Source organism: Meriones unguiculatus, chromosome 18, assembly GCF_030254825.1.
Source record: "Meriones unguiculatus strain TT.TT164.6M chromosome 18, Bangor_MerUng_6.1, whole genome shotgun sequence".
NCBI lineage: Eukaryota > Metazoa > Chordata > Mammalia > Rodentia > Muridae > Meriones > Meriones unguiculatus.
The window spans coordinates 34,772,504-34,784,697 of record NC_083365.1 but is presented as its reverse complement, the minus strand read 5'-3'; the positions used below and the strand labels follow the sequence as shown (position 1 = coordinate 34,784,697).

The 12,194-nt window shown below is 42.4% G+C and overlaps 1 protein-coding gene across 7 annotated transcripts in view; it reads left to right on the top strand.

The window, feature by feature from the left end:
• Positions 1-12,194, top strand: part of Mpped2 (metallophosphoesterase domain containing 2) — a 171,816-nt gene that overhangs the window by 76,293 nt on the left and 83,329 nt on the right. The window contains exon 1 of one of the 7 annotated variants that reach the window (XM_060371401.1): positions 7,107-7,192. The exons of the other annotated variants lie outside the window; for them this stretch is intronic. The gene's annotated coding sequence lies outside the window, so the exon portion shown is untranslated. Of the gene's footprint in view, positions 1-7,106; positions 7,193-12,194 lie in introns of those variants that run through there. 7 annotated transcript variants of the gene reach the window in all.

Here is a 12,194-nt window from a genome sequence, read left to right as displayed (position 1 = left end):
TTTTGGATGGCTTTGGAGAGAAGTATTTAGATCCCTAGTTAAATTACAAAAAAAAAAAAAAAAAAAAAAAAAAAAAAATCGTCTTCCTTCAATGTACCTCATTGTTAAAAACACACTAAAGGAATTCAGTTCAAAAACAAAAAAAGTATATGATCAGAACGTGTATGAAACTCAAAACCCTTGAGGAACTAATAAAAATAAATAAACAAATGTAGCTTATTTTCAAAGAAACTTATTTTATTATTTTCAAAGAAACTTCTGACCTTCGTTTTCAACATTTAAAAGCTAGTAATATTGGCTGTTGTTCAGGGAGGAAATGCAGTTCTCTATGAGGAGAATAATCCAGTTAAAAACAATTAAGGCCAGCGTTTCAGAACCATATAGAGATGAAGCTGTCATTGCAGTAAGCTTACATATGGTAACCACCTAGGAAAATTTACCCTGCAAACATTTGATAAACCATTTTGTTTAAAAGTGGGGATGCCTTGTCAGTTGAGCGTAAGTGAAGGTAACCCCTTAGCTATTCATACATAAAAGAAGAATTACGATATTCATATCCCAATATTAGTATCCTGAGTTTTAGTAAGGGTGCTTCATTAATTGTATCGGAGAAAGAAGTAAAATGTGGAAGAACAGCTGGATCAGGGAGGTTGTTTTTATCACTTTACCTACTCGCTGATGTGAGCTCACAATGTAAATGGCCAAACAGATGAATAAGTGAACCAAAATGGCTGTGAACTATGATAGAAAGGACTGAAAGAGAACAGTGGCGCGTGTTAGGCAGACTGTCACCACTGGTGACACAAACCCAAGAGAGACAGATTAAAGGAGGAAAGATTTATGCTTCCTGATCCCAGAGGTTTCAGTCCACTGTCTTACTGGTCCTTTACTTTGGGTGTGAGCCAGGTAAAATGTCATGGCAGTAATAGCATGTGGAGGAGGAAGGTTATTCAACTCATGGCGACCAGGGAGCAGAAGGCGAGAGAGGAAGAGGTAGGGACAAGGTAAATCTTCCCTGGGAAAATTCCAGTGAGCCAGCTCTCTCAACTAACTCCACTGCATCCCAACAGCAGCACCTTATTCTGAAATCATGAAGAGATGAATCCTCCTTAGGGCCCTCCTTGTTACTTAGGTCTAGGAATTGTATGTCTATCCCATGATACACGGCTAATATCTGCTCACAAGTGAGGATATACCATGCTTGTCTTTCTAGGTCTCGGTTACCTCACTCAGGATGATCTTTTCTAGTTCCATCCATTGTCCTGGGAATTTTATAGTGTTCTTGTTGTTAATAGCTGAGTAGTATTCCATTGTGTAAATGCGCCACAGTTTTTTTTTTTTTTTTTTTAATACATTCTTCAGTTGAGGGACATCTGGGTTGTTTCCAGTTTTTGGATATTACAAATAAAGCCTCAGTGAACATAGTTGAATAAATGTACTTGTTGTATATGCCCAGGAGTGGTATAGCTGGGTCTTGAGGTAGAGCTGTCCCCGATTTTCTGAGAAAGCACCAGATTGATTTCCAAAGTGGTTGTACAAGTTTGCACTTCCACCAGCAATGGAGGAGTCTTCCCCATTTCCCACAACCTAGAAAGCATGTGTTGTCACTTGAGTTTTTGAGTGTTTGTCACTTGACTTTAGATATTCTGACTGGTATAATATGGAATCTCAGAGTCCTTTCAATTTGTATTTCCCTGAGGACTAATGACTTCGAGCATTTCTTTCTTTCTTTTTTTAAATTTAATTTATCCAACCAGTGATCTTTGAACTGAATGAGAGGGAGAGGGAGAAATATAAATCCAGCCAGGCACTGGTGGAGCCTGCCTTTAATTCCAACACTTGTGAGGCAGAGGCAGGTGTATTTCTGTGAATACCAAGACAGCCAAGGCTACACAGAGAAACCCTGTCTCAAAAAACTAAGGGGTGTGTGTGTCAGGAATTAATCCACTGATCAGCTCAGTGCCTAGAGGAGCCAGTCACTTACCGAAGGCCCATCAGTTGGCAACCAAGTCTCTAATGTATGAGCCTTTAGGAGATATTTTAGATTCAAATAAAAATGGATAGATTATTCCAGGGATGAAATCTGAGCTGCCATCAGTATGTGAGATAATCAGTTTGTTCTGTATGCCTTGTACATTATGTGATGTTACCTGCAGACAGCGGTGAGTTTTAATTTTAAGAATTCGGCCCTCACGATTATAGAATGATCGTATTCTTCAGAAAAACCTCTCCATTTCTCTAAATGGAAAGGTTCTGATCTGTAAAGCAAGGCACAAGAATTATCTCAGACTCAGAAGTTGACTCTGCCCCTGCATGACAGTGGAGGAGGGGAGGACAGGTCAGCAGAAGCTGGCCTCCTTGTTGTCACTGAGTCCCTGGGTGAACATAGTAGACCCGTGTAGTCTTGTAAGATTTAAGTTTCCCATTCCATAGAAGGAAGGGCTCTGATCGCTAAGGTCTCTAAGTTTGGAATTCAATCAGAGGAGGTTAGCAGCACCCTGCTGCCCCTTGACTTTTCTGTTGGAAGTGAAAGGGAAGAGCTGGGCCTGCACAAAAATTAGCACACATTCTTTCCTGTGGCCCAGTGGCTTGGGGGCCTGAGAAGATGCACACATGTCCTGGATGGGCCCAGGTCCCGGCCCGTTTATAAAGAGTGGCCTGTACAAAGCCAGCTGTCAAAACAGCAGCGACTGGCCTGAGAGGTCTAGGGGTCAGAACATTCAGATGAGGAGATGCAATGAAGAAGAAACACAGAAAGCTCCTTCAGATAATAAATGGTCAAACTCTTAACTCCATCATTCATTCCAAATCCTGGGAACAAAGGGTAGTAAATTTCTGAACTAGTAATATTAAATAGCAGAATCAGTTCCCTTCTCTCTCAAAATGACAGTGCGTTATTCTTTCATTCACTTATTTACCTGTTCACTTGTCCACTCATTCAATTAAATTGAGTCTTTACTACATTGACCCCCTTTGACTCACTTTTACAACCAGAAATTTTCACCTTATAACAATGTTTTCAAAATTGCATTTAGCTGAGATGGCTGAGGCGATAAAGAGCTTGTGGTGCAAGCCCAAGGACCTGAGTTCAGATCCACAACACCCACATAAATGCATAAAAGCTGTGGCAACATGTGGTGCCCTTGTAGTCCTGTCATTGAGCATGAGTAGCAGAAATGGAGGAAGGCTTACTGGTCAACCAGCCTATCCAACCAGTGATCTTTCAAATGAATGAGAGACACCTATTTAAAAAAAAAAAGAGAGATGGAGAGCAACGGAGGCAGACCTTCATTTGTATGTGCATACACACAACACTGTATATACATACAAACATGTATACTTACCTCCCCTACACACATATGTATGCAAATGTTTAGCTGGGTGCAATAGTGGAAGTGCAATCCCAGAACCTGGCAGGCTGAAGCAGGAAGATGAAGGCTAGCCTGGGCTACATGCTGAGATCCTGCTTCAAAAAAACAAGAAAGAAAAAGAGAGGAAGGAAGAAAGAAAAAGGAAGGAAGGAAGGAAGGAAGGAAGGAAGGAAGGAAGGAAGGAAGGAAGGAAAAAAATCGGATTTAGTTTCTCAATCATGAATGAATTGTGTATCTCAGGAGATAGATACACACACACACACACATATATAATTGATGGCATTCTAAAGTAAAAGTTATATAGGATTTTTAAAACTTTAAGACCATATTAAATACAAAATTGAGGCACAAACCTGTTATATATATATATATATATATATATATATATATATATATAACACATCTATAATAATATAATAATATTATAATAATATCTTGGCTAGGTGATTCCTAGCCAAGATAGATTTACTATTATTTACTTATTCATTCATTTGACAGATAATTATTGAAACCTTCCGGGGATGCAAAAACCTGGAAGGCCATAGTGAGGAGGAGGGAGTGAGCTTCTGTAGAGAAATTGTTATTCTGTGAGCTGAAAGCCCTTGAGTTCAGAGTTCAAGAGATGGCTACCACTTGCTGTGTTTGCACCCCTGGTGTCTTTACATCCAATTCCTCTAAGGATGCAGGCCCATTGCAATGTCTGCTTTAAAGTCCTTGTAATACGTTGAGGTACTCAGGGTGAAAGCCTCCTCCTGTGGATTTAGGAGGAACAGTTTGGGCCATCACAGAAATCTGGCATCAATTCACAATACATCAATACATCCCAGCTGAAATCTGGGAGATTTTCGTACTGTCCAAAGGGAGTATGCAAGAAGAGGGTACGGGCGCATATGATAAAAGACACAAAGTGCATTGTGAGGAACAGTTCAAGGCAAAGGCAGTGTGTATTCACTTCACTTCAAATGCCCTGGCAGAACAAGGGCCACTCTGCTTTGTGTTCATTTGACTGAACCAATGGGAACAAAGCTCAAAGACTGCAGACACCCCAGGACCTACATTCCTTAAAATACTGTGAATTATTTAAAGAAGTGCTTTAAAGAACACCCTGTATTCTATGCACCCTACTACGACAAAGTCTGGGTTCCAGAAGGCAAAGTGTGAGCGTATTTCTTTAGCTGTCACTTGTGCTGCTGGGAGCTAGGTCCTCAAGACCCAAGAAAACAATGAGAACAAAAGAAGCCAGGGAGGGACCTGACAGAGACCTACAGACTCTACTTTCAGAAAGACCAGGTCTCAGGAGACATGACAGACTTTTCTAGAAATACTTGACTGCTGAAGGGTACGCATTGCGCAATTTTGGAAGGGAACTGTGGCATCAGAGCGGAGAGAATGCGCTCTAAGGAAGCCCTTGGAACTGTATGCCGATGGAACTAGAGTTCACCTGCAGAAGTCTTTTTAGTCGCTGCGATCGTGCGTAGTTCCTAGTTGTAAGAAATCGGTGCCAGTTGAGAGATGAGGCAGAGAAACCCTGGAAGAGGAAATAAGCTGCCACCTCTGTCTTCCCTATCTTATCACTGTCACCATTGATCACAGTAACATCCCCTTTGAGGTTTCCTTGTGAATTTTATCCTTGCAGTGCTTCATTACAATTTTGAGTTATAAAAGGGGAAAAGTCAATTTTATTGGATCCTAAATTTTACTCAATGCAACTTCCTGTCCAGGGTGCAAATTATTAAAATTGACATAGGATGTGTGTGCGAGGTAATATCCCCCTTCGTAGGCCTCTCTCTAAATTTCAAGATACTCTGCAGAGTGGATTAGATTTACAGGGTGTGGGGACTCAGAAAAGAAAATAGAATTGTGTATTGATGCCTTCAGAAATATTATTTGATGGCAATAAAATATTCCCTGAAATTCCCTTTAGAGGGGAGAAAATGGAGTTTGTTTTCCGTAATTGCATTTTCTAGCATTTGCTCTCACACTTTCCAATATAAGCCAATTGCAACCTGTGATTTGGTTTTGCTTATTGGCAAAAATACCATGTAAATTGATCTGTGATGAATTTAAAGAAGACACTTTGAAAGTTTGGAAATTGAGATGGCCTTTTCTTATTAGATTTTGAGAGTATTAGGGTTCATTTCTATATTTTAGTCTAATGTAATATTAGCCAAATATGTTCTTTTTCAATTTAGTTTTAATCAAGTTCTAGAAGACCATTTTCATCTAGCCCCAATGGTGCTGTTAAGGCACAGATTTTATTTCTACTGTCAGCCCTCCACTCTGACTTCTGCAGCTCAGCCTCTCTCAACCTTGCATGCTGAAACCCCGCATTCATGGGACCCGGTGTTATTTGCACACACAAGAACAGCAGTGATTTCAAAAGGATTTTTTTTAAATTTCTATTTGCAAGGTTAAGGAGGAGGGAATTTTAAAAGCCTCTAAAATAGTTATTTCTCTAAAAAGATATGGCCTTTACGCCTTGTGTTATTTTTATTTAATTTGGTCTTCACCATGCTTAATGATGTAAAATGCAAACACACGGGATTTGCATTTGTTCCCGTAATTACTCAGTAGAATAATTGCCACTTACTTTATAATCGTCGCTGGGAGGAACACCTTCCTCTCTGTGGCTTTTGAAAGGCTTTGTGGGGGGAAAAGAACCAGCATATTCGTCAGCTCATCATAGAGCCTTGTCATAGGCACTTTTATGTTAATAGAGAAATTTTACTGAGCACTGTCTTAAAGGGATAGGAAGGAAGCATGGACTGACTGCTTATTCCAAATGAAGTCACAACGCAAAAGGAAACATAGCGCAGAATTACAAGAGTGGTCGCTACCTTTTGTGCATCAGTATCTTTACTGACTTGTCTTGGGGCTGTCTCACAAAACCCTAATTTGAATCCACCTTTTTGTAGCAGATGGGGATAGATTGAAGAGTCTTTAGAGGATAGTCCGTTCAGTTCAAATTTGGTGCATGTTCCTCTAAATTGTTCTAAACAAGCCAAGACCCCTTGTCTGTAAGAAAAAGGCTGGAGAAAAATAAACAGTGGAATCCACTGCCATTGACTGCTGCTGTCCAGACAAATAGTGCTTATACGAATGAATGATCTTCAGTCAGAGAGCTAGCAACACAGACAGGTACCACAGTATCTTCCCATGTACCACACAGCATGCTGTGTTAGAAATAGTATTCATTTGAAAGCAAGGAGGTGTCAGTCATTGTGTTTACTGCCTCATGGTGTCTGCAAATACAAGTATGGAGAGGAAGAGGGAGAGAGATTATAGCAAAGTTATGGTTGAGACAGGAATGCACATAAACAAGAAGTTTCCAGGGGACAACAACAATCTCTAAGGTGTCTTCAGTCTCTAAAAACGGTGAGCACTAATGGCTGCACTCTCGAGGCTTCGCACTTCCCAGTCACGCCACTCCTCATTGCTGAACTGGTGACCATCCAGTTCAGGAGAGCACCTGGGGGCAGTAGGGCAATGGGGTAGACTTTTGTCTTTGCGTAGAACAATGCTTGTGGTGTCTCTGGTACCTTAGCAGCCTCCCTATGAAGGGGGCTGAAGAAGATGAGGGAGCTTCTCTGCTGTCTCCGTATGCTCCCTGTATCTCCTGCAGTGGACGGTCAGGCTTTCACTTGGCACTCCTCCATTCTCCTGGGATTCTGGCTCGGCCCTGACATTATTGTAATCTAGTTTTCTGTGTTTAATATTTCTTAGACTTGGTTTCCCATTGCAAGCATGGAAGAAACCCTAATGCATGAGTTTCAGAGGAGAAGGTAGCAGTGTGAACCTGCTGTGTGGCTCCATCAGCAAGTGTGAGTATTAACGTGAGAGCTGTCAGGACTTGTGGAAATTAATGGAGCCTGATGGGGGACAGACTGAGGTCAGAGACAGAGCTTGCCCTGACTGAATGTTTCTGGTGGTTTTGTAGCTGAGACAAGTGAGTGCAAATGTGGAGCCAAGCGGGATTCCTAGAGGTCTGTGCATTCACTTCATGCGTAGGCAGTGGGCAAACAAGTGCCGAAGTCTTTCCTAGGCACAGGAGTTTCCACCAAAAAATGGTGGCCTCTGCCTCCTTGAAGCTAATAGAGATCCCTTCTTGCGTCAGGGTGGACTCAGCCTTCTTTGCAATCCTCACCCTGAAATCACCAAGTGAGGAATGGACAAGGTCTCCTCAGGCACCCCTGAGCCTCATCTCTTCTGTCCTCCTAGCCACTGGGTTATTTTTTTTTCTCCTTTCATCCTCCTGCAGAATTTTCTGCTTGGTCAGTTTTCTGGCTTGAGTTTTTCTTAGTCATTCCTCAGCAGAATACTCTTCAGGACTTTGAACATTTTCTGCGGTCCTCCTGGAATCACAATATTAAAAATATGATAATAATGTTAAGCAGCAGTGTCCCAGGGTCCCCTTACACCGCCGGTGTGTTGGACTGGCGTTCTAACACGTCCCCAGCCACTGCTGCAGGACCGCCGAAAGTCTCGGGAATGCTAATTCCTGAGTTGCAGCCTATCAGTATCTCTTCTTTTGTTTAGAAACAACCCGATGATAACCATAGTGCATTTCTTATTAGCTGGGCTCTTTGTGGTCCTCCAGAGGGAGGCTGCTATCCTGCACATTAGAACGGAAGGTGAGCCTGACGGCTGTGCAATGAATCTGATTTTCCTGAGGACCTGGGAGCCCTCGCGTGTTCTCCTGTTCTGACCTCACCTCTCTATTTGTTCTCTTCTTGCTACAGCGTGAGCTTCACTTACGGGCAGTCTTATGACACACATAACCTTGTTTTCTTCACGCGGTTTCAAAATCTCTAATTTAGGAGAGTGGAGAGGAGTATACATAGGAACTGGATGTCTTAAATTGTGCTTCTGAACTAGGATTTCTTTTACAGATGAAAATTAGAGAGCCATGCTGGCTTTGGATGCTTTCCTCTTGCGCTGTGTGGCTGGGTTTTCCCATAGCTTCAGCAGACGAAAATAAGAGATCACAATCAATTAGCCTTATTTACTAGTTTCTTGATTTAAAATATAGGCCATGGGGAAGGTGGTTTTTTCATTAGCCACAAACTAATGAGCCATTTTGGTCGTCCCATTTCCCATAATCCCTACTCAGGAGGAATGAAAAGTGTCAGGCGAGCCCATGTGGAAGGCAGATGCCCTGGAAAAGCAAATTGTTGGAATACCTTCTATAATGATTTATAGCATAAAAAAATGGGCTGCAGTTATATGATACTTAATTTTGAGGCACATTAATTTTTATTGAAGGAGTGGAGCAAGCTATTCTGGGAATCTTATTTATCCAGAACAACACTTGTATATGATCATGTAAAAATGACGCACCACTACCCAATTTCTGACTACTCTTCATCACTTTCCCAGCTACTTCAGTTCACAGCATTTTCCCGTTCCTCTCCAGCTCCTCTAGGTGTTTGCGTTTATTACCTCAGCCTTCCTTTCTCTTGTGTAAGCTTTGCCGTATTTCTTGTAATATAGCCAGTAAAGTTCAAAATTCTGGGGCCTCACGTCAAGCTGACCTTCCCTTCCTGGAGGAGACTCCCACATTCTCCTGGGAGATAGCAGGCAACAGCTGCAGGAAAATTTAGAGAATGTCTTAAAAGGAACCAAGGTATGTGTTGTCATAGCACTAGGCTGACATTGGCCCTCGTGGCTCATGCAGAAGCAGCCCATGACATAGCTAGAGAAACATGTAGGATGGAGAATTCTGGTTCATGTTACAAATGAAATGAGGCATAGAGTTTAGAACTGGAGAAAAGATCAGTGGAACTCGGCACAGGAAGTCGCTGTCAGGGGAACCTCAGGCAGGTGTAGATCAGGTTCTAACAAATTGGGTCTCTTATGCTAAAATTTTAACTACGGAGGGAAGATCTAGATTCTAGTCCCAGTGTAGGCAGTAACTGTGTGGTAAACAGGAGCTTCTGTCTGGTACTGGGTTTCTGTATCCATAAGGTGGAGTTGGGTGAATTTTGTTCCTGATTTTTAAAATTTCAAATAACTCTTTTAAAGGTAGTCTTTCTTCATATTGCAGTTCAAAGAGCACAGTGATGCTCCGGTGACCCTGGGCCAAGTCCCTCTCCTCATCCCTGTGCTTTCTCCTGCATCTTGTTCTAACTCAGGGGAGAGAGATCTCAAGCCAGTAGGCCAGGCCACCTTGACATAGTCACCTGCCTCTGTGTTGTGATCGGTTGGAGCCACTTGAGTCCACCATACTGTGAGCAGGGACAGTATCCCTTTGTTTACTTTACAGTGAGGACTTCCATCCAACGTGCACGCAGCTAAAGGTGGTCACCTGCACTGGATGTTGCAGGCTCTTCGTTCTTTGCGACATGCACATAGAAAATGCACTCACCAGGCTCTAGAAGGAAATTAGAGACATTTCAAGGGAGTAAAAGCTAGTAAGAGGAATGGAATCTGGATATACTTCATATTACTCCTTTGTGAATGAAAGGCGAAGAGATGGGCTCCTGGACAAGAGGAGCAAGGAAGTGATGTGTTAGGGCAAGGTTAGTATGGCCGATAGGGAAGGTCTGCCTTAGCACTGGGTGCAAGCTCAAGTCTTTCCCCGCTTCCTCTCTTCATCCAGAGACCACTGTTCTAACAACAATCATATTACTTAAGGGTATATTGGATTGTCTCCAGACTCTGCCATGGTTTTTAGAGGTTTCTCTTCCATCTTCTACCGTGATTCTTTGAGAATAATATATTGTGTGTGGCATCAGGAAGTGATCTGATCTGGGGATGGAGTGATGGCTTCTTGGACGGCAGTTGGGAGGGGTAGTCTCCGGCAGCCGTGACAGCACAGCTAACGTCTGCTGAATTAATAGAGTGCCAGAAATTGTTTAGGATTCCACTTAATCCCACAGAAGCTTATGGGTCGTGCTGTTACATCTTCCTACTTGTATTTGCAGAGAGTTTGAAAGGCATGCACTAAAACTTGGCTGGCGAGGCTAGATGTTGAAGTCACAAAATAGGACACTTGATGAAAACTTAAACGTGGAAGAAAATGCGACACTGCCTAGAATGTCAAGCCTAGTTCCTGGAGTCTAAGAAGCTTCTGCAAATCCTTGAAGAAGCTCGTTTATTGTATCACTTAGCAAATATGAATGGCATACTTTCCATTGGGAAGTCTTGGACTGAGTTCTTTGAGTCAAACAAGGAGCCACAGCCACTGTCCATGCCTTAAGTCAAAAAGGGGATGTGTCACACCTCAAAAGCAACACTGAAAACAGGAGCACCAGTAGCGGCCATGTTTACTCTGGCATGCTTTTGCTTCTGAAGCTTTAATTGTGCTGCTGTAACCATCATCAACCTGAGAACAGAGGGCATCTGTCCAGAGTCACACAGCTAATACATGGTAGGGCCTGTGGAGCTCCCACTCTCAACCCCATGCTCCTCTACAGCCCAGGTAGTGGTTTAAATTTGAGTCTTAAGAATAGAAATTTGAAAAATATGGCAAGGGGGCTGAAGAGATGGCTCAGCGATGAAGACCACTGACTGCTCTTCCAGAGAACCCGGGTTCAGTTCCCAGCACCCACATGACAGCTCACAACTGTCTGTAGGGCCAAGATTTGACACCCACAGACATACATGCAGGCAAAACACCAACCGCTGTGCGTAAAATAAAAATAAATAAATTAAAAAGAGAAACACGGCAGGACAGCACTACATCTCTGAAGACATAAGGAGGGTGACGGAGGATGTCATAGAGTGGGACAGGATGCAAAGACACCTGAGGAAGAAGAAGGAGGTGACACAAGACAGGAGAGAAGGGAACCTGGAGAGCACAGCATCAGCAACCAAGGGTGTGGACATTTGTAGTGATAGTTACGTCACTGTGTGCCCAGGTAAGAAATAAGAAGCTTTCCTTTGTCCTCAGGCAGTTATTAGTGATGTTCCAGGAAAGCTTTTGGAAGATAATAAAAACAGAAGCCAGACGCCAGATTGCCTTGAGTTGTGTGTTACTCGGTATAAGACTATAGAGGCCCATCAGCAAAGCCAGCGTGGGCCAAGCAGAGGCAACAGCAAGCACAAGAAACTCAGTAGAATTTGCGAGCATTGCTGGATTTTTTGATTTTCCAAGAGAGGATGGGAATGAAATGATGTGTGTGTGTGTGTGTGTGTGTGTGTGTGTGTGTGTGTGTTACCACCTGCTTTTTAATGTTAGTTCATCTTTTAAAAGTGAAATTCAGTTAAGAACTAAACGGAGCATGCCTGTAGTTTGAATTTATCTTGTCTGGACTTCTTCCAGAAGTTTCAAAGCAAAATGATAAAGCACCATAAAGCACCTTGATTCAGAGGACTATGTGCACAGCACACACACCTGTTTACATGCCAATGGTCACTTAATCTTACTTCACTGGGACAGGTAAATATAAACTCACAACAAAAGATTCCATGAATAAAGAACTGATGCCCAAGAGAGAAGATATTTGAAGACTGAAACAAGGTGTTTGTAGACATGGGAAATTAAGAGTCTAGTTGTTGCTGGGCAGTGCTGGCACATGCCTTTAACCCCAGCACTCAGGAGGCAGAGGCAGGTGGATTTCTGAGTTTGAGGCCAGCCTGGTCTACAAAGTCGATTCCAGGATATCCAGGGCTACACATACACACACACACACACACACACACACACACACACGCACACAGAAACCCTGTCTCAAAAAGCCGAAAAATAAATAAATAAATAAATAAATAAATAAATACGGTCCAGTTTTTAGAAATACAAGTTGTTACCTCGATGGAATAATGGAAAAGTGAAGACTAAGATGGAAAGAGGCCCTTTGCTCTCCTTTGTCTATGTGGTTGACA